Here is a 21,974-nt window from a genome sequence, read left to right as displayed (position 1 = left end):
TAAAATCATCAAGCTCAATACCTTTCTTTTAAGTTAAGACTGTCAGTTTAAATTCAGATACAAATTTCCTGAGATCATGTAACTGACAGAAAGAATACAAACCTCCCAAGACCGCACTCAATCACTTTGCTGCTATTCCGTAAGAGCTCACGGCCTCCACCTATTCTGTAATCAAACATGTATCAGGAGAAGAATGGCTGCCTATTGCCATATGTACCAGGTGTACCAGTTAATAATGAAAAATTTTTTTCAATAGATGAAGTTAAATGTTGATATATATACAACTTGATATGTATACTATTTTGTTGTATTGACAGCAAGCTTCAAAACTTCGTATGTCCAATTTGCTGAAGGTGTTAACATCCTAGATATTTTTTAAGCTTAAAAATGCCAAATTTTGTGCCCCCCAAAAAAGAGCATTTGCAGGAAGTTTTAACTCATTACTTTATTTGGAAGGAAAGTGCTGCTGAAAGTTATCGTATTCTTTAGGAAGCATATGGTGAACATGCTTTATATCAAGATACTTGTGAATGCTAGTTTAAACGCTTTAAAAGTGATCATTTTAATGTGAAAGACAAAGAGCATCCAGGTCAACCAAAAAAGTTTGAAGACCAACAACTACAAGCATTATTGGATGAAGATATGTGTCAAACTCAAAAACAACTTGCAAAAGACTAAATGTTGCTCAGCAAACAATTTCTGATCATCTACAAGCAATGGGAAAGGTTTTAAAGGAAGGAAAATGGATGTCACATCAACTGAATGAAAGACAAATGGAAAACTGAAAAGTCATCAATAAAATGTTGCTTCAATAGCACAAAAAACCTTTTTTTGGCATAGAATTGTGACTGGTGATGAAAACTGAATTATTTTGAGAATCCTAAATACACAAAATCAGGGTTGATTCAGGTCAACCATCAACATTGACTGCAAGGCCAAATTGCTTCATAAAGAAGACAATGCATTTATCTTCTGCCTTTGGTGGGATCAGGAAGGTGTGGGATATTATGAGCTTCTAAAACCAGGTGAAATCATTAATACTGATTGCTACTAACAAACAATCAATTTGAATAATGCTTTGATCATGAAATGACCAGAATGGACCAGAAGAAATGGCATAGTCATTTTGCTTCATGATGAAGCACCATCACACACTTCAAAACCAGTTAACGACATGTTAAAAGATCTTGCCTGGGAAGTATTAACCCACCCACTGTATTCACCAGACCTTGCTCCTTCAGATTATCAATTGTTCCAATCAATAGCACACACACTTTCTGAGCAGCACTTCAAAACATACGAAGAAGTGGAAAATTGGGTCTCTGAATAGTTTGCCTCAAAACAAGAAAAGTTCTGTTGGGGCAGTATCCACAAATTATCTTAAAGATGGGGGAAATGTGTAGCTAGTGATGGACATTACTTTGAATAAAGTACTTTTGATGTTTCCTTTGAAATGATTGTGTTTTCTTTGATTACAAAATGTGCTTTATTCACCAGTACACCTGGTAAAGTTTCTTGACACTTGGCCTCCTGTAGTTGCTTCTTATACTAAGGAACATTGTACACAAAGGCCAGCAGTGTCTGTGGAACAGAATAATTATTGTGACTCTTCTCTATTTTAATTTTCAATAGTATATAATAAATAATCTGAAGTTTTTAATCAGAATTGTACAATGTTATAACATGACCCCTCAATATTACTGCCTCCAGTAAATATAAGTCACCTGATAAGGTTATTGGAATTTCATACCAAAGCACCATTATCAGTTATTGTTCTGAGACTTAAATTCCACCAATTGCATCCACAGCTTGGTGAGGACATTGTTGCAATATTTCAAGCTGTGCCATTTTTTTTTCAATGCTGTCATTTAGAGGATTTATTAGCAGGCATGTTTTTCAAGATCATCATGTGCAGAGGTCTTGATGAAGTTCTCCAATGGGACTAGAGACTAAACCAAATTGACAATTTATAATGGGCTGAGAAGAAGTCTTGGCCAGAGAGATTGCATCAGTATGTGTCATAGAAATGAAAGCCACAACTTCACCTATGAATTCTGCTCCCAATGCAGGCAGAATAGTATTGGCATCAGTAAAACTCTGAAAATGCATGTCCTATAATACCTACAGATCCAGTCAGACATATGAATTTTTACTTAGATTCTGGAATCTCCACTTACATACATATTCTAGCATATAGGTTTTGCAAATGAATGGCCAGTGATATTATACTGTGAATCTGAATGAAGTTTAAGATATGCCTGGCAGTTTTCATGGCCTCAGGTGATCTTGAGTCTTTGTGTGGCAGTGAATCAAATTCAGATTGTTCAGGCTAAGTTACCTCAGGATACTAATGCATTTAATGGAGACTTGGACCAATCAATCAATAAATGTATATAACTTATAGTTTATAATAATTTGTAAGGCTACTTTTCACAAAACTTTCTCACAAGAATCCTGGCTAGAGTTTTTAAGGCACCATGTACTCTTCAAGTTTACAATTACAGACTTGTTTTTGGAGGCTTAATATTCATTGTGACAGCTTCACAGATGTATGTGACGTATGATGAAAGATAAGTAATTCAAAACCTTCTTGGGAAGGAATTAAAATACATCAAAAAATGATAATCATTGGTACCAGACTGATATTGCTGAATGGTTGAGCATCAGCCTATGAACCAAGAGGTCATGGTTTGATTCCCAATCAGGGCACATGCCCGGGTTGTGGGCTCGATCCCCAGTGTGGGGTGTGCAGGAGGCAGTCAATCAATAGCTCTCTCTCATCATTGATGTTTCCCTTATTTTTCTTTCTCCCTTCCTCTTAGAAATCAATAAAAATATTTTTTTCAAAAATTATTCCATTCAAATAAGGAACTTGCATTAAAAACCCTGTAATTGTTTTATGCAGTACATAGAGATGTATGGTAGATAAGCCTAAATGTTTTATTACATGAAGTTTTTTCATACTGATTTCATATTTGTTTTAGAATATATAAATCAGACCCTCTGTAAATAGTTTTGCAAGAAGATGGAAGTTTGAGAGGCCACAGAGTTAATATGATTTTAAAGAAGCAGTGTCTTGACAAATTTGACCTAAATTAGAGCTCCTTTGATTGAACAGTAACTGAAATATTATGGGAACTACCTTAAGCTCAGAGGAAAGTTTATTGGAAAGATGCTGAGAAGAGTTGTGCTCTGAAGAGTCTGGGGAAGATTCTGGCACTGGATAGGTCTAGCTGAGAAACTTCCCATCTGTCACATGTGCGCCCCTGCTCATTGGTGTGCTCCTTCCTGTTCACTTGCATTTCTCCTCAGGCACACAGCACGGTATAACCACCATTTGCATCTTCTATGTCTGGGGAAAAGAGTGTTTGTTAGCCCTGGATCAAAGTGTTCCCAACTTTAACACATTCCTGGGAGTCATTAAGTGTCATAACTCATCCTAAGATATACATTGATCATTTCTTTAAAATTCTCTCTTTTTAGGATAGAAATATTGCCTTGATTCTGTCTTCTGACATGGAAGGCTAGAAGAGTTTAATGAAGCTTCTCTTTCAGTCTTCAAGTGATATATGACATTTTGTCTCACTGTTATATTAGTAAGGACAGAAACAAGATGGTTATATGTCATGGCTGTGTTCAATTTGGATAATGTTATAGTTTTGTAAGTTATCAGTACAGAGGCTAGATTTGAGATAACCTAGAATAGCTTTATAGAAATATCAGGCTGTCTTGTGAAAATGCTCTATTCTACCTTTACTAGTGACCAACATTTACAACCCAAACTCCAAATCCTTTGTGGCAACAAAATGGCAGGAAAGGGGCTTTGCTTATTGACTCTTATTTGTAATAACATTTATAATCTTTAATGCACTACCTAAATTTGATCTTCTTGGTCACTATATTTTGATAACTTAATAACCACACTTTTCAGATAAAATAAAAAATAAAATCAGATTTGTACAACACTTAATGTATTTTCCTCCCATTAAGTATACATGTTGGTGGAATAAATAGGAAGAAGAGTTGTATTTATAGCTAAGACAAGTCATTGAGTTTTATAGAGTCCATCCTGATGCCAAAAGACTAAGTTAAAAGCTATCAATTTTCATATAAACTTCAATGACTATTCAAATCAATATATTTTGGGGCACAATTATGTACCTAACTAATTCACACAATTTGGCCTTCCTGTCCAAAGAAATCGCAATATAAGAAACATACATGTGAGCACACATTTCTTTCAATAGTTTTGATATATAATATATATATTTCAGAGAGGAAGGGAGAGAAGAAAGAGAGAAAAACATCAGTGATGAGAGAGAATCATTGATTACCTTCCTTTTGCATCTGGGGATAAAGCCCATAACCTGAGCATGTGCCCCTGACCAGAATCAAACCTGGGACCCTTGAGTCCACAGGCTGATGCTCTATCACTGAGTCAAACCAGCTAGGGTGACTTATTTTTATTGATCCATTGTTAATATAAAATATTCTACTTGGATGTAGCCAAATGAATCTATGGAAATAGGTTTTTTTGAAAGTGGAATGTCCTTCAGAAATCTCATAGACCAACTTTGCCATTTCATAGTTGGAAAAAAATGAAGTTCAACACCCAAGGTCACACAGTCATTGGCTCTTAGGTTTCAATTATTACTTTGCCTCATAGGTAATTTTTCTCTAAATATAGGAGGGGGCAAAAGTAGGTTTACAGTTGTGATTACATGAAACAGTTTATCCTTATATTATCATTAATTAATTATTGTATATCTATCTTATATAATAAAAGGGCAACATGCAAATCAATCAAATGGTGGAATGACCTGTTGCTATGATGTGCACTGACCACCAGGGGGCAGACCTCAATGCAGGAACTGCCCCGGGTTGTCATGCACTCCTACAGATGGAACTCTGCTCAGCCAGAAGCCAGGCTGATGGCTGGCAGGGGCCGCGGTGGTGGTGGCAGTGCTAAGGATGTTCAACAGAGAGCCTAGGCCTACTCCCCACATAGTCAGACATCACCCTAGGGCTCTGCTATGCTAATTCAAGAACTTTAGAAAAAAACCTTAAGAACATTAACAAACACCTTCTCAGCTAGTTCTGATAATCTGCACATAGAGCATTGAAGACAACAATGGTTAACTTGTAAAGGAACTATATCTAAAAATATTTCACATGAGAAAATATATTAATGTCAATATCTCCACATGAGTTTAGTATGTTTTCAAAACAGAGTAAAATTTAAACATTTCAGGGCTTGCTAACTCTAATGCTTACAAGAGCTAAGTTGATAACCTACAGCGAGGCAGGTGCAATGCCCTAGTGAGTACAGAGGAGGTGAGAGTGGGAAAGGACAAGCTCTGTCTATAAGGGCAGCTGATACTCAGCTCAAGTCAATCACTGGCATAAAGGAATGTAGACCCTGAGTGGCCAAATTTCTAGTAATTTACAATAACTCAGACATTTACTAGAAATCTCCCGGTTTTTAAATGGTAACAACTGATTCAATACAATTTTTATCCAGGCCCAGGCATATCTTTAGTCTATATAATACCTGAGGACTGATTATGCATGATGTTTGATTTAAAGTTACTATTTAGCTAAAATTTTGTGAGTTGTGTAATTTTTATAATAGATTTCATCTCTTAAAGGAAGATATTTAGAATTATAGTCATTAACTAATTCTAATCCAGAATTTCTCTATTTATCTTCTTGGAACTTCCAATCTTTTGCAACAATAATTGGTCATCTGTATTGTGTCACATCAATATAATCTATATTTTTATCTCACTGATATCTCACTGATATATATATTTATTGTTTTTAGAGAGGAAGGGAGAGATAGAAACATCAATGATGAGAGAGTCATTGATTGGCTGCCCCCCTCCCACCCCTTACTGGGGATTGAGCCGGCAACCTGGATATATGTCCTTCACCAGAATTGAACCCTGGAAACTTCAGTCCTCAGGCTGGTGCTCTATCCACTAAGCCAAACCGGCTAGGGCTATATTTCACTTTTTAAAGATAGAGAGATACCTTCAGATTTGCATGAGTGTGTTTGTGTGAACATATATAAGAACTTTTATTTTTCCTAAAGCAGTGTATCATTGCCACCCATTCAACAAAAGAACTCAATCCTACCTGATAAGATGAAGCTATCTGCTCATAGTTAACATTAAAAAAAAATCAAACCACTCTGGGCTTATAAAATACATGCTTTTGCAATATCCATGTTACTTAATAAAAAATCACCTTATTTTTCTCAGCACTAGGCATTACAACACATAAAACCTCTTCCCAGCTTGAATAAGCTCATAATCCCATTCAATTTTATGTGTAAATGCCTTTGGCTTCATCTCATATGGTTTATTATGATTTGAAATGAAGTTCAGAATTTTACCAAATCCCACATAATTAGAAATTACTCCAAAAGAGAAAGCGGAATTCTGTATTGTATCAGGACATTAAGTGAATCGCACTGTCAGTTCTACACTGTATTTCCTGGCCCTTGTCACTAACAGAGTTCAAAATGTCTTAAAATAAGTAATGTTTTAAGTTTTGAACATATACAATATTGTTGAGACAACGTTACTTTCTTTAAGTTTTCTTACAAGTGAGGGGGGGAGGATATGCACAGAAAGGTGCTATAATGTGATAATTGCCTTGCTAGCTATGAATGTTACATTCTGCTAAAGAGGCAAGATCCAGTCCAAATGGAGAGACAAAAAGTCCTCAAAGAGGAGGGCAGATTTTAAGTATATACGGAAGAATTCTTAGGATTGGCAGACATGACTTGTGGGAGATAGGTAAGAGGAGAGAAATTCAAAGAATAAGAAAGAAGAAAATCGAGGACCTACGACCCACATAGCTACCATTTAGAATCAAAGAACATATAAAGAGCTTCCCAGACAAGAAAAAGCTACAGAAGTTCATCAGCACCAAGCCAATATTATACACAATGCTAAAAGGTCTTCTTTAAGGAGAAGAAAAAAACAGATTAAAAGTATGAACAATAAAATGGCAATAAATACATATCTATCAACAAGATCAGAGTGAGGGAAAGGATGAGTCTATGATTATTTTTTTTAAATATTTCTCTCATTGTAGCAAATACAATGGTTTTCCAGCTGCACCATCTTTGTTAGTTACTTCACATATTGGCTTCTCTGAGTGACTTTTTGTTCTAATCTGCCAGTACACCTCTATTACCTTCTACTATGCCTTTCAACCTGTTAATGCCAGGAATAATACAGGTTGGAAAAAAAAAATCAACCCTTAGTCTTAGGAAATAGTCCATGTGTGGGTAAGTGACCCAATAAGAATCCTTCCTGGAGATTTTACTCTGAAACCGGTGAGGAAAACTCTTTTGCCTCTTTTGCTTAAACTAGTCATAGACAGGTTTCTGTCTCTTAAAAGGAACGAGCCCTACTCACACTTCCTGAGAAAGACAAACTCCAGGACAGATACATTAATGTACCACATGATCCAATGAGGGGTAAATACTAAACTACTTAACCTGATACAGTTTCTTCATTAAATACAATAGCATTCCCTAACGGCTTTCTTATCCCTCAGTGTCATTTAAAGTCTTATATTGCTGCCCTCTTCTCATTTGCTTAATTTCCTTTTTTTTTTTTTTTTTTTAACTGAGAGTGTTTCCTGTTTAGATTCATGACTATGGATAAGGTTCAAACTATTATAGAAGCCAAATTCCTGAGGGAAAGAAACACTTTTCATTGTTCTTCATTATTTACATATTGCTTGTATGTTTCCTAAGCACTTAACCTAATTTACATTTTAATGAGCTACCATACTGTACTTATCAAATGCTTAGTGGGTCAGTTTTAGAGATCCCTTTATAGAAATCAGAAACAAGCAATAATCAGAATGAGGAAAAACCAGAGCATCTGCAGAACTGGCATAACCTGAAAAAATTTCAAATTGCAAGCAGGATTTCCTTTATTTCCAAGTTTATTCTTGTATTAAATATATAGTAAGTTTTTCTAAATAAGATCTCTGTTAGCTTATTATATATGCATTTTTAAAGAAAACATATTCCCATAAATGGAAAATAATACCACTTGTTAAAAACAAAAGGTAAATTGAATATATACTTTTGTTTTGAAAATAAAACAAAAACAAACACTTTTTAGTACCAACTAAAGATGAGTACATCTTTCCTAGGCTTCTAGAGAAAAGCCTTCCGCATTTGGGGGGGAAAAAAAAAATTGCTAGTAGGAGCTAAGGTGATGCAATGTTATAAAAATTAACAAGATTTAGGCCTGCTAAACGTATTTTATCTGTTTTATACCTTATTGAATCCTTCTATTTCTATTCATAGAAATATCTACTTCAGCTGAAAGCTGTTTGGCTTAGTGGATAGAGCTTCAGCCTGCAGACTGAAGGGTCCCAGGTTCGATTCTGGTCAAGGGCATGTACCTTGGTTGCGGGCACATCCCCAGTAGGGAGTGTGCAGGAGGCAGCTGATCCATGATTCTCTCTCATCAATGTTTCTAACTCTCTATCCTTCTCTCTTCCTCTTGTAAAAACTCAATAAAGAATATTAAAAAAAATAAAAAAATAAATATCTACTTCATCAAACTCTTTACATTTAAATAAATTACTTATTTGATATCAATTTTTTTGTGGTTTTTTTTGTTTGTTTTGTTTTGTTTTTGTTTATTTTTTTGCTCTGAAGTCTAAGCCTCTTCATCAATACTTCAGCTCCTTTGGAGCAGAAATTGTGTTTGATCATTACTTTAGCACATCACCAAGCGTAGTCCCAGACCCTAGTACCTGCTCAAAGAATATCTGTTATTGAATTAATAAATAAATGAGCACATGATTATTTAATTTCACACACTAAATAGTGTATGAGAAAACAGGACACTTGATTTTAAAAATGTATGCAAATCCTCTCTCATGCAAAAAACTAGATAGGTGGATTACAGGAATGATGTTCTAAAACTTCAGGTCAAAGGCTTTAGATCACTTTCACTTGATCTAGGTAGGGGTTGGGAGAAGAAATGACATGACTGAGGAGGGGCCAGAGATGATGGGTTGGAAGTAGCCCTTTAAATATTTTAATATCTCTTCTAATGTTATATGCTACTATGCCTTTTACATTTTAGATGAAGAGCAAGACTCCTTTGGTAAAAGCAAAAGTCTTTTGCAGACACATAAAAAGAATATTTTAATTGATTTTTTTGAGAAGAGAAAAAGGAAAAGATAGAGAAGACAGAGAGATTTGTTGTTCCACTTATTTATGTATGCATTGGTTGCTTCTTGTATGTGCTCTGACTATAGCTCAAACTTACAATGTTAGTTTATCAGGATGATGCTCTAACCAACTGTGCTACCAGGCCAGGGCAGCAATAAACATTTTCTAATGGAAGTACAGCTTGCCTGTGCAGGGGAATAAAAATTAATCTTTTACAGTAGAATTTTTGGTACTTAGTTCTCCAATGAAATCAGGTGTGAAGTTCCTCAGAAGAGTACCAATGGGTCATTTCTTATTGTCACAAATTCATAAGTTTGTCAAACTCTGCTTAAAATTGTGGCTGGAAATATCTGGAATATTATAATCTCATACTTCTTCAACATTATTACTGTCTAAATCTATTCAAATTTGGACTCTTATAGGTATTTTGATTAGACTAAAACTAATATGCAATATGATTATGTGCTATGGTAAAGTTTAGACAATGTTCTCTTGTTTTGAGACATTTTCATTTGATAAGTTGAATTTTGATAAGACCATTTTCTCCTAATTTTTGCAAAAGCTTATGTTGTATAGAAATGCTTGGGACTTAGAGAGATTATATAAAAATTAGTGATGTAAATATTTTGAAGGAACTAGTTTTTGAATTAAAATAATCTTTGAGAGGTAATGATTTTATTCATAATTGCTACTGAAAACAACTGAGTTCAAGATAATCATCAAAATATTGCAAATATGAAAGAGAAAAAGTTAGATTCACTGGAAGCAAGTCAGAAAATGAGGAGTCATGTTCAAGTATTTGACTGGGGAGTGGAGAGGACAGAGGAGGGAACTGGAAAAGGCCAAGCAAAGATGGCTCCCAGGCAATGTCTGCAGAGAGGATGGTGTCAGCTCAATTCCACAGAGGAATATTGAAGGGATCCACATCCAGGGCAAGAGCTGTCAGGGACTGGAAGTGTGCTCAGTGGGAAAAAGCAATAAGGCACTTCTGGGTGTTATATAATTAAAAACAAATTTGTATAAAAATATTGTGTTCTTCTAGGGGTCTTTCTGATACAAAACCTGACCTTAACACATTATCTGGCATAAAATAAGTTCAACAATAAGTTCTTTCTTAGACCATCTCCTATTTTTTTATCTGGCATAAAATAAGTTCAACAATAAGTTCTTTCTTAGACCATCTCCTATTTATTTTCCACAAACAAATTTTATTCATTCAATAATCATTGAGCATCTCTTATATTGGGTTATGCCATAGAATTATAGCATTGAACAAGGCAGACACAGTGTCTAACCCCAAGGAATAATCATTCTATGCAGGAAAATGGATAGTTAAATTTTATTGATATAAACAGATTATTAAATTCAGTTGCAAATAAATTCTGTGGTGAATAGAAGTATTAGGTGAGATCATGTAATGAATGAGGACCTAACAGTGTCTGAAAGGTGCCAAAAAAGCTTTCAGAAAATATTAAAAATATATAATCAACTCTCAAACTTTAGAATTTTGGGTGTTTCAGGATCTGAGACAACTTTTACTTAAACAGCTAGTTAGCAATAAAGCTTCCTTGAGGAAAGTAGAGAGATCATCTACAGTAGAAAATGTTTCACTCCTTATCAGTAAACATTCAATAAGATTTAACTTCATTTCTTTTATAATTTCTACTAATTCATATTTTATTATAATTTATATACAATGTTATATTAATTTCAGGTGTATAACAGTGATCATTTCAACAAGTATAGTAACTATCTATTACCATGTACTAATATACCTATTAAGATGTTATTGGCTCTATTCCCTACGCTATACAGTACATCCCCATAACTTATTTTAATCCCCTTCCCCTTTCCATTCTTCCCTTCTGGTAACCATCAATTTTTTCTCTGGATATATGAATTCCTCTATAATATTTTTGAAGTTTACATTTTTATTTTTTTGAATTATAGTTTCTCTTAAACTAATACAAAATGATACTGAACATAAACTATAATTGAAAACCCAATACCATTTCTAATATAGTGTGAGAGCTTGAGGATACCAAGGGTTTGTGCAGGTGGAGCAGCGTTCAAGAAGGTATGTCATCATGAGATGGACTGAAGGTGCTTAGATTTCCAGTTTAATCTATTCTACAATGTTTTGTTTTGTTTTTTCTTCCAGGCTTAAAAGCTCTTGAGAGCTCTGATTTCTGAAACAGAGGTTAAAAAATCAAACTGGAAAAATCTTTTGTGATCAAAGGCCTGAAATAATAATACTTGGGTCTAAAACTAATGTTTTCTGTACCTAGATTCATGTAATCTGGTTTGAAAAACATCTACAGTATATCTATTTTAACTTTTTTTTTTCTGAATCCCAGAGAGCATCAGTGTTCTATAGAGAAAACCTGAGTGGCTCAACCTGGGAACAATTAATAAAAACGAGATATATGATTACTAAAAGGAGAGTACATGGAGTCACAGAGATTTTATCTCTTTGACTATAATGCTACTATTAAAGAACTACAAAATAAACAGGGCATGGCTGATGGGGGGTGAATGGGACTTAAAAATGTAACTGGAAATTATTAGTGGAGATTAATGTTCATCATCAGAGATTCCTGTCTCTGGAATTCAGTCACCTGATTTGAAGAGTCTCAGTGCACCAAGTCTACTGAAAAAACCTGAATTTGCAAAATTACTTTGAAACTCTTCCTTTTGGGTGTCATTAACTGAAATTCTTTTACCTCCCTCCAAACATTCTTGTACATCACTGTAAGTTAAATTGCCTTAAAACACAGATGAGTTGGAGAGTAAGTCTGATGTGGAAGTCTTCTGCCTTTATTTTTTTTTCCTTCACTTTACCATACCTCTATGCATAAAAGAAATTTTAGAAGAAATTCAATCCAACTTTCTCCTGTAAACGAAGTGTCTTCTACAACCCAGAAGGCAGTTTTCCTACAGTCTACTTAAGTACTTCCAGCTACGAGAATTTTAATACTAAACAAGTTTACTGCAGCATTGAACATCTCATTGTGAGAAAGCCTGTTCTAAAATGAATCTCATTTTCCTGAAGCTTTCAGCTGTGCCCACAATTCTGTTTCCCATTCTGCATGGAAAAGAACCTTGGTGTTTGAGGAGACTGACCATGTCTCCCCTCCATTTCCTTTCTCCACAGGAAGCATTCCTAGTTCCTTCCACTCTTAAGTCTGTAACACACCTTCACATTCCCTCTGGACATGTTTCTTTTAAAATGTGGTATCCAAAATGGAAATCAATAATTTCAACACTTCAATGAATGACAAATGGGTAAAACAATATGGATGTTAAAAACACACCAAAAAACAGGTCCATTACAATGTGGGACCATCCTTTGGTGTATAATAATAGTTTGTCATATGAACTTCTATAATGTGCAATTAATATTTTGAACTTTAAGCAATTTACAGTTATCTTTTTAAAATAATATCTTGTTGATGTTAATATACTGCCTTAAATCCCTTCATTTTAAAATCTCGATTGCATCATCTATATAATTCACCCTATGCGATTTTGTGAGATTGCAAATGTAGGATTCATACCTCCGAAAACTCTCCTAACTCTGATAAAAATGTTAAGCAGAATGTGTGATAGTCATCCAAACTAACTGCCATGTGTTTAATTCCTTCCCGTCCATCCTTAGTAGTGCATCGGCATCATCACAGCATACTACTGCCCAGTCATATTTCACACTCGCACTCATAACTAGAAAAAGTGTATGTTTTTCTGAAAGAAAAAATATGTTTTAAAATGCCAACTCAACGCTTTCTTGTAGAAAGAGAAGTTCACTTTTTAAAAATGAATTTGTGTGACTCAATAGTGTTTACTGTATCCTTTTAAATAAAAGTGCCTACTCAGTAACCATTTTCAGGCTTACCTATTACTATGACAGATTTTCTGAATCTACATCCATTGCATATGTCACTTTACTCACATAGAGCAACATTTGCCTACCTCCTTTCTTCTGAGAACCAACGTATTCTTCACAATTTTACAAAAATAACTGCAGTGATTCCAAAAGCACATTAAATACTATTAATAAAATTATTACTTTTATGGTATAATAAACATTCTCATAAACCTATCCTTCACACTTAAAATATATTTATAGTGTAATTAATAATAATCATAATATTTAACATTTATCAATTCCTAAGATGGGTTAAATTGCTTTACATGCATGATTTAATTTAATTGACAGAATAATCCTGTGAGGCAATTTTGCTATTGCTATTTTGTTTTGAAATGAAAGAGGAAATTATAATAATAAGTGCATAAAATGCTAATTAGACCAGTTGTCCTTCTGGACGACCTTCTGGATGAAGCCAGGGTCCTGGGTGGCAAAGGGAAGCCCGTGCCGGCAGCCAGAGGAAGGAAGGCCTACCCTTGCACACATTCCGTGCATTGGGCCTCTTGTTTTCTTATAAAAGTAAGGAATTTTTTCAAGGGCACACATATAACAATGGAATAGCAGGAAACTAAACCCAGGTTTTTCTGAGAGCAAAATCCTTAACTACTACAAACTATATTGTGCTGAGCAGATTGCTAGAAAATATTTGTTTTATCAAAGAAAAAGCACATCAAGCATTTTGATAGATACTAGAATTTGCCCTCCTGAAAACATGGAGCCAAGTTATATACATAGCAATAAAATATACTGGTGCCCTTAACTGCTTTCTTTTTTTGTTTTGATTTGTATTTCCACTCTCATGTTGAACATGCATTTGAAATATGTTTTGGGACTTGTTTTTATTTTTCTGTCAATTGGCGTTTTATATTTCATCTCTTTTCTATTATTATTGAGATTTTTGGAAACTATATTAATGATTTTAACATAATTTATACAACATGCAAATATTTCTTTCTGTTCTTACATTTGTTTTATTGTTCAAGCATCATTCACAATACAGTACTTTTTGAAATTTTTTTGAAATAACATTTATGCACTTGTACTTTATGGCTTTGGTTCTTGCTAAATCCTCCTAGGGAGAATTTTTTCTACTCAGAGTTATAAAACAGTTTTTTATTAATCCTGATCCAAGGATATTTTTCTATAATTTTTTAAAAAGAGTAGAAGAAAGGGAGGGAGGTTAGAGAGAGACCTATGTGAGAGAGACACACTGATTGGTTGCCTCCCCCATGTGCCCTGACCAGGGGATTGAACCTATAACCAAGGTATTTGCCCTTGACCTGGATTCAAACCCATAATCTTTTTGTGTGTGGGATGAGGCTCTAACCACCAAGAAATACTGGCCAGGGCTATAAACAATTTTCATAGATTTTTTTTCTAATATTATAACCTTTATTCATCATTTATAGACTTCTATTTTTTATAGAGATTATAGAACATACAGTAGTATTAAAAAGTCATGTTCATGATCTAGAGTCCTTGATTTCAAATCATAATGAGTTAGGTTACCTTGAGTAACCTATTTAACCTCTTAGTGTCACAGTTCCTTGGGTTTAAAATGAGACTAATGATAGTACCCATCTTAAAAGGGCTATCAAGTATTACATGAGATAACACATGCTATATACTTAAAAATGCTTGACTCAGAGAAGTGAGATTTCAACTATCTTAAATTTACCTAGTGTATACATATTTGTTTTAGCAGAAGTTATATGTTTAATTTTTCAAAAATGGGGAAGCATGCGGCTTTACATCTTTGATTAAATTGTGCTTCATTTTTTCACTAATTACTTTTAACTGTGTACTCAGTTTCATTTGAATATTGATCTGGTTTTCCAACATTTTTAACATTTATGCTTTCAATTCTTTCATCTATCTTTTATTTTTTATTTTATAAAAAAAAACTGAGAGGTGATGTAAAGAGTTAAAGTTACTCAGCTGTAAATTATCTGCAATTTACATCTGCATCTCTCCAAAATGGCCAGATTCCCAGAAGTAGTCTTGCTTCTTCAAAGAGTATGCCCATGAAAGGACATGATCTCCCCACCATACAACACTTCTTTTGTTTGGAAGTACTTATGAACCATTGGATTTTAGTTATACATATATTCTCATCTTTATACATTCACTTTGTATGTAATATTGTAACTACCTATTTTATAGAAATGCCACTCACTATTATGAGGTACATTTAGACCAGGGGCATGTCTTATTCATGTTTTTATCCCTGGCGCCTAGCAGTGCCCAGCACATAGCCAAAAAATCAATACTTTTTTTTAATTGAATAGTATTTTATTTTTTTATATTTTATTGATTTTTTTTACAGAGAGGAAGGGAGAGAGATAGAGAGCTAGAAACGTTGATGAGAGAGAAACATCGACCAGCTGCCTCTTGCACACCCCCTACCGGGGATGTGCCCGCAACCAATGTACATGCCCTTGACCAGAATCGAACCTGGGACCTTTCAGTATGCAGACCGATGCTCTACCACTGAGCCAAACCGGTTTTGGCCATAGTATTTTATTTTTAAAATAATCTACAATCAATGATGCACCACTGTTCAAAACCTCACAATGTTTTGTAACAACTCAAAACAATTCAAAACCTATGTCCTCATGTTTAGGTGCCTTAGAAAATGAGAATCATCTCTGCCACAAGAATCCCAAAATCCAGGCAGCTGGTTTGTCTCACTATCTCAGAACACCTATGATCATTTCTACATCTTCCCCATCTATTATAGCTTTTATCATAAAGAACTTCTTCATGAAGTTTTCCGTGACTACTTGGGAGCACATTGATTTCTCTTTCTTCCTGAGCCAGCAGTTAGAATGTTTAATTTTAGTGGTAAAAACGACATTAGACTTGATCTAGGTTAAGCTCTTCTTTTAATATTGAGGAAATGGATGGCTGGGAAGGTTATGAAACTTTCCCCAGAGTATTCTTAATGACCATGACTCACATTTTAGTTTTCAATTTTGTGTTTCCTTTAATTTTGCACCAATGGGATTAAAAACGTCTCTGGAGCTGGAACCGGTAGTAGATTCAGCAATTCATTGAACAAATATTAATTCAGTGCCAACTATGAGCCAAGTAATATTTAAGGATCTAGAGATGTGAAACCATTATGATGTGAGACTAGCTTTTATATGACCATAGTCTGTGGATTAACCAAATGATAATCAAACAGTTCCAAAAATAACTATGAACTACAATATAATTAAATTTGTAATGTGATAGGAAGGAAAACTAAATAATGTCATGCAACAGACATTAGAATACTTAATGTAGGCCAGAAGGACAAGTAATACTTTTTTAAAAAGGGGGAAGCTGTTTTCATGCAGACAAAACTATGAGTTCAAAAATATTTAGCCTGAAAATATCTTAAAATTTTACAGGAAAAGATAGAAATCCACTGTGACTAGAGCAACAGAGAAGGGAAATTGAGGAGGAACATTGCAGGAAGGCTAGTGTGGTTAAGCACTAAGTGCAATGTCTATCAATGAGGTCTCTCATTGAAGGTTTAAAATAACACAATTGAAAATTTTCAGAAAATTACTGCATTATTTTAGCATTCAAATTATTTTATATTTAAAAATAAATTGGTTTTATATTAAAAATTCAATGGATTTTCTGTTTATTTGTTTTAAAAAGCAGGAAAATATAAGCAAAATGGAAATGGCATAAACTTAGAAAAAGAAGAAATTAGTTTGTTAAGGTGATAGCTGAAGGGTGAAGAGGTATGAGTAAATAGAAGAAGTTGGAGTTATTAATATACCTGTAATTTGATGTTTTAGAGATAAGTTGTCATAGATAATTTCTATTTTTTCTGGTATCACCAACTGGTACATCCAGGAACAAGAATGTCCAAAATTTCAGACATAATTACATCTTGAAAGCTTGTGATAAATCTAAGTGAACACAGTATATAGAAGATTTGTGATACTGTGTTGGAGATATTTTAGAATTATTATCATAACCAGAGGCTCAGTGCACCAATTCATGCACATTAAAGGGAAATGAATTAGAAGGTGGCTAGGGATTGGGACTGGGTGAAATGGGCCACACACACCCTGACCCTAACCTCCCATGATCCCTTCCTGGCCAGCCATACCTGGGCCAGCAATGGGGCTTGAAGGGTGTCTGCAGAGTGAGCAGGGTACCTCTGACAGGTGGGGGTCCCTGGGACTGGCCTGTGGGGATTGGGTTGAAGCAGGCAGTCTGATATTCCGAGGGGTCCTGGAGTGCATGAGGGCACTTTGTAAAGTTGCTGTTGCTGGAGGCTCCTGCATTGAGCTTCTGCTGCCTGGTGGTCAGTGTGCCTCATACCTACCAGCCAGCCTGCTGATCGCTTAGCCTTTTATATATATACAATATAAACTAGAGGCCTAATGCACAAAATTCGTGCATAATTAGGCCTTCCTTTCCCTGGCTGCTGACACTGGCTTCCCTCTGGCACCTGGGACCTGGGACCTAGGACCTGGGCTTCCCTCTGGCTGCTGGCTGTCACCTGGGACTCAGTGGCAGCAGCCAGGGAAAGGAAGGTGTAATCATGCACGAATTTTGTGCATTAGGCCTCTAGTTTATATATATAAAAGGCTAAGTGATCAACAGGCTGGCTGGTAGGTATGAGGCACATTGGCTTTGTCTGGAAGGTTGTCCAGAAGGACGTCTGGTCTAATTAGCATATTACACTTTTATTATTATAGATGATAGATGTAAATCCATAGGACTAACTATAATAACCAGGGAGAAATTGTCAGGGATGATCTTGATAAATTCAAATATTTTGAGGTCATATAAAAGTAGAAAAATCAGCAAAATCTGACAAATAGCAGCTATAGTGGAAGACAAAAAAGTATATTTGGTAATGTTGTAAAAATGTCAAGAACAAATAGTATACCTGACAAAGTTATGGCACACACACACAAAAAAATGTTTTTAAGATAAATGAATGAAACTACTCATCTGTATTAAATGCTGCCAAGTCAATTAAGATGGTTGCTGAAAATCATCCATTGAATTTAACATTATAAAAATCAATGATGACTTTACAAGAGTGGTTATTGTAAAGGGGCAAGGAAAAAGAGTGAGAAAGAATATCAAGTTAAAGTGGGTTAAAGAGTGACTGGGTTGTACCTCATAAGACCAACCAAGATTAGTATTTAGAGCACATGTGTCAAACACAAGGCCCGCGGGCCAAATCCGTCCCGCCAGGCCTTGCAATGTGGCCCGCACCGCTCTGTCATCACTGCACTCCGCTGCATTTCCATCACAATGACAGTTTATGACTGTTCAGTAAACCATTCGGCCCGCGATTTAGGCTGGATTTTAGATTTTGGCCCCTTCTCTGATTGAGTTCGACATCCCTAATTTAAAGTATCTATAATAATAAAAGCATAATATGCTCATTAGACCAGACATCCTTCTAGATGACCTTCTGGATGAAGCCACAGTGGTGGGGGCTGAGGCAGATGTGGTAAGGCCCCTGGCTGCCACCATGGCAGTGGGGGCGAGCCCCTTGCATGGATTTCATGCATTGGGCCTCTAATATATGTATAAATTAAGAGTAAATCAAACGAACATAAAACTAGATAGAAAATCAAGAAAAAAATATAAATAAGTAGTTCACAAAACAGAAACCTTAATGGCCCAAAACATAAGAAAAGATGTCCAAGGAATAATCAGAAAAATGTAACAACACTACAGTGAAATATGGTGGTAGGTAACCTAAAAAATGGCCTTCAATATGCCTGCCTCCTGTCCATGCTCTTATATTATCCCATTCTCTTGAAGATACACTGGACCTAGTAGTGTGCTAGTAATTAATAAAATATGACAAAAGTGATGAGATGTCTGTGATAGAAGGATACAAAACAGACTGTGACTCCCTTGCATTTATGTTCTCCAAATTCTCTTGCTGGGTGCTTTAACCTCCCTCACAGAATAATATGGTGTAACACCAGTCCTGGGGATCCTACATTTTAGGAAGGCAAAGCATATGCAGGAGTCAATTAATTTCTAAACTATAAGACACTGCCTGTCCATACACCAGGGCATATTTAGGTGCTCCACTGACTTGATTTCTTAACAGCATTCTCTTGTGCTGCACACAATGACTTGCCTAAGCTCTGCAATTTAACCAAAATAGGGGAGCTGTGAGAATGTTGAGTGAAGCCAAAGACCACCTGGAAAGCTAAAGTCTTATGTAACCCAAGTATCCCCCTCTCTCCTCTCTCCACTCTTTGTCTCTACTTCTCTGAGTTTTAGTTTCATTGTTTGTAGAAGACATACTCAGATTTTAAAACTTCCGTTTTTCTTGACAGTTTTACTACTCCATCACTTCTCAGACTAGACTTTGAGGAAAAAGCAGAACCTGGGTAAATGGAAGGGAAGGAGGGAGGACAATGAACAAGGTTTGCTCAAGATTTTTAAAGGAAAGAAATGGGGTAAAAATAGATACAGAGGCAAAGAAGCATTGAACAGACTGCCAAACTACAGCAGGAAAGTGGAAGAGGTTGGCGAGGAAGAGGCGGTTTTAAGAGATCAACCAAATGAAGGACTTGTATGCATGCATTAAGCATAACCAATGGATAGAAGACACTGGGGCAGGGGCAGGTGAGGGCAATGCACTGGGGGGAGGCAGGGTGGTGGTAGGAGAGGCTGGGGGGAGGGTGAATGGGGGGAAAAAGGAGAAATATGTACCACTATTTGTAATACTTCAAAAAATAATTTAAAAAAGGAATAAAATCTTTCCAAAGGGGGAAAAAAGATAAGTACCCCAGGCACAGGGGACTGGCAGTGTGCCTGCCCTACTGACCCAAGCGAATTACAGCAAAGGTGCAACCTGTCTGAAGTGCTTGACATGGCAAGCTCTGTTCTAAGAGCTTCTTGCATATGAGTCGTTTATCATCCCAAGAGTCCTATTCTCACCCTCATTTTATAGATAAGGAAATTAAATTGCATGGTTGGTGATAGATTGGGGATTTGAAATTTCATTAAATTGGTCTGACGGTTGTGGATTACTGGTAAGCTGATTAACACTGAAATAATTTCATTGACCTCAGGCTTGTCCTGGGTCTACATGATTAGGAAATCCCTAAAATTGTGTACTGAAGATTGTGGGCTCATTAACATTGGATTGTTAAAAACAAAACAAAACAAAAAATAAAAATACACACACACACACACACACACACAAAAGAAAAAGCATAATCTCTTCTTTTAAGGAACAAGTGCTGCCTTTGGAAATCACAAAGAATATAAAGATAAAATTCTCACAAAATCAGAAACACGAAAGGAGATATTAAATGACAATGGATCAGAGGCATTCTGTTGCTTCTTTTCTGGGCATCATCATATTCCGGCAGATGATTACATCCCATCTCTGCTGTTATCTGTCTCGCTGAATAAGCTTCCACAGACCTTGTTCCGCACACTCATCATCTTTAATGCTTTTTTGGATAGCTCTTTAAAAAAAAAAATCCCTTATGTCTCTTTTCAGCAGAATGAATAACTAACACAACATTACTCTAAATTCTCCATTCTGCAACACGTTATGAAACAATGTTAGGTTAGTTACGGCCAATGTCGCCACCTTTTGGAATGGTGGTCCACAATGACCTATGGATGCATCACAGTTGAGTTTGCGCCATGCAAAGCTGTCTTTTTTTGTGTTGTTTCTTGGTCCCTGTATGAGAATATTATGCTACACAACCTATATAATTATCTACATCTGTTCCATTTACCATTTAACTTAACCTGGGTTAAGATCTGTTCTTATTATTTGAAGAGGTGCATAACAAACAGTTATTTTTCTGATGCCTTTTGGATTAAGTTTAGCATACCTTATTTTCCGGCATATAAGACGACTTTTAAAATGAAAAAAAAAAGTCAACGGAAAATCGGGGGCAAAAGACCAAAATTGCACAAAAATTACCTGCAGATCTTGACGGCAAAGTAAGTCTTTTCTTTGAAGTGGGGGGTAGTCTTATACAGCGAATATAGGCCTAAACCTATGTTTTAACTGTAAAAATTAGGGGGTCGTCTTATACGCCGGAAATACGGTAGTCTAAAAGAGACATGAAATAGACAAACTTCTTTCTGCCCTTCTGGAAATTGCTAAGTAGTCTAACATGAAAATATACCTGATCTACTTTGAAAGGGTCACTGCACTATTGTCTAGTAATGATTAATAATAAAAACAATAATCAGTATTATAATGATAATGTTGTTCAGTTGCTGTAATAAATCCTTTGTACAGATAAATTTAATTTCCACAACAAATTTATAAGGTGGCCTGTTCTCCCCACTTAAAGAGACAGAAACTGATTTTTAGAGGTTATAACTGTGCATCATCATGCTTTGGATGTGAGCTTGGCATCATCATGTTCTTAGAGCTGTGAATTAAAGCAGGTCTGTCTGAATTTATCCACATATTATAAATAAAAGCAGCTGGCTTAACCAATGGCTACCTCTTCAATCATCCTCACTGCCGAAAGACATATATATTCAAGTATTAATTGTAATGCACTGCACTGTTAAATATATAAATCGAGGTCCTAAAAAACATCATAAACAAAGGCCCAGGGCCAAAGCCTATTGAAAGCATTATAAAAATTGTGGATCCAATATTACAGTGTTTCCATTATTGTCAAATTCTAGGGGGAAAAAGATGTGTCTTGTATATTCTCTCTCATTTCTTTTTTTGTACTAGATATACACTTCCAGTTTATAAATGAAAATTTTATTTATGAATTAAAATAAGATAGAGTGCTTAGTTCTCCTTGAACTTTCACCTTTTGAAAAAAAAAATTTAGTTAGATCTCAGCCTAT

At 35.4% G+C, this 21,974-nt stretch overlaps 1 protein-coding gene and 1 long non-coding RNA gene across 2 annotated transcripts in view; one reads left to right on the top strand and one right to left on the bottom strand.

Moving 5' to 3' along the window:
- The window catches only part of LRP1B (LDL receptor related protein 1B), a 1,573,107-nt gene that overhangs the window by 1,148,534 nt on the left and 402,599 nt on the right, over window positions 1–21,974 (bottom strand). The window lies entirely within an intron of this gene.
- LOC118709437 lies at window positions 1,360–16,395 on the top strand. The gene is made up of 3 exons (XR_004984963.2): window positions 1,360–1,510; window positions 2,013–2,017; window positions 16,384–16,395. It is a non-coding gene; the product is annotated as an uncharacterized LOC118709437 (long non-coding RNA).

The sequence above is a fragment of the Pipistrellus kuhlii genome, unplaced genomic scaffold (assembly GCF_014108245.1).
Source record: "Pipistrellus kuhlii isolate mPipKuh1 unplaced genomic scaffold, mPipKuh1.p scaffold_m20_p_7, whole genome shotgun sequence".
Classification (NCBI taxonomy): Eukaryota; Metazoa; Chordata; class Mammalia; order Chiroptera; family Vespertilionidae; genus Pipistrellus; species Pipistrellus kuhlii.
Note: the sequence above shows the minus strand (reverse complement) of the source record. Positions and strands in the feature narration are given on the sequence as shown.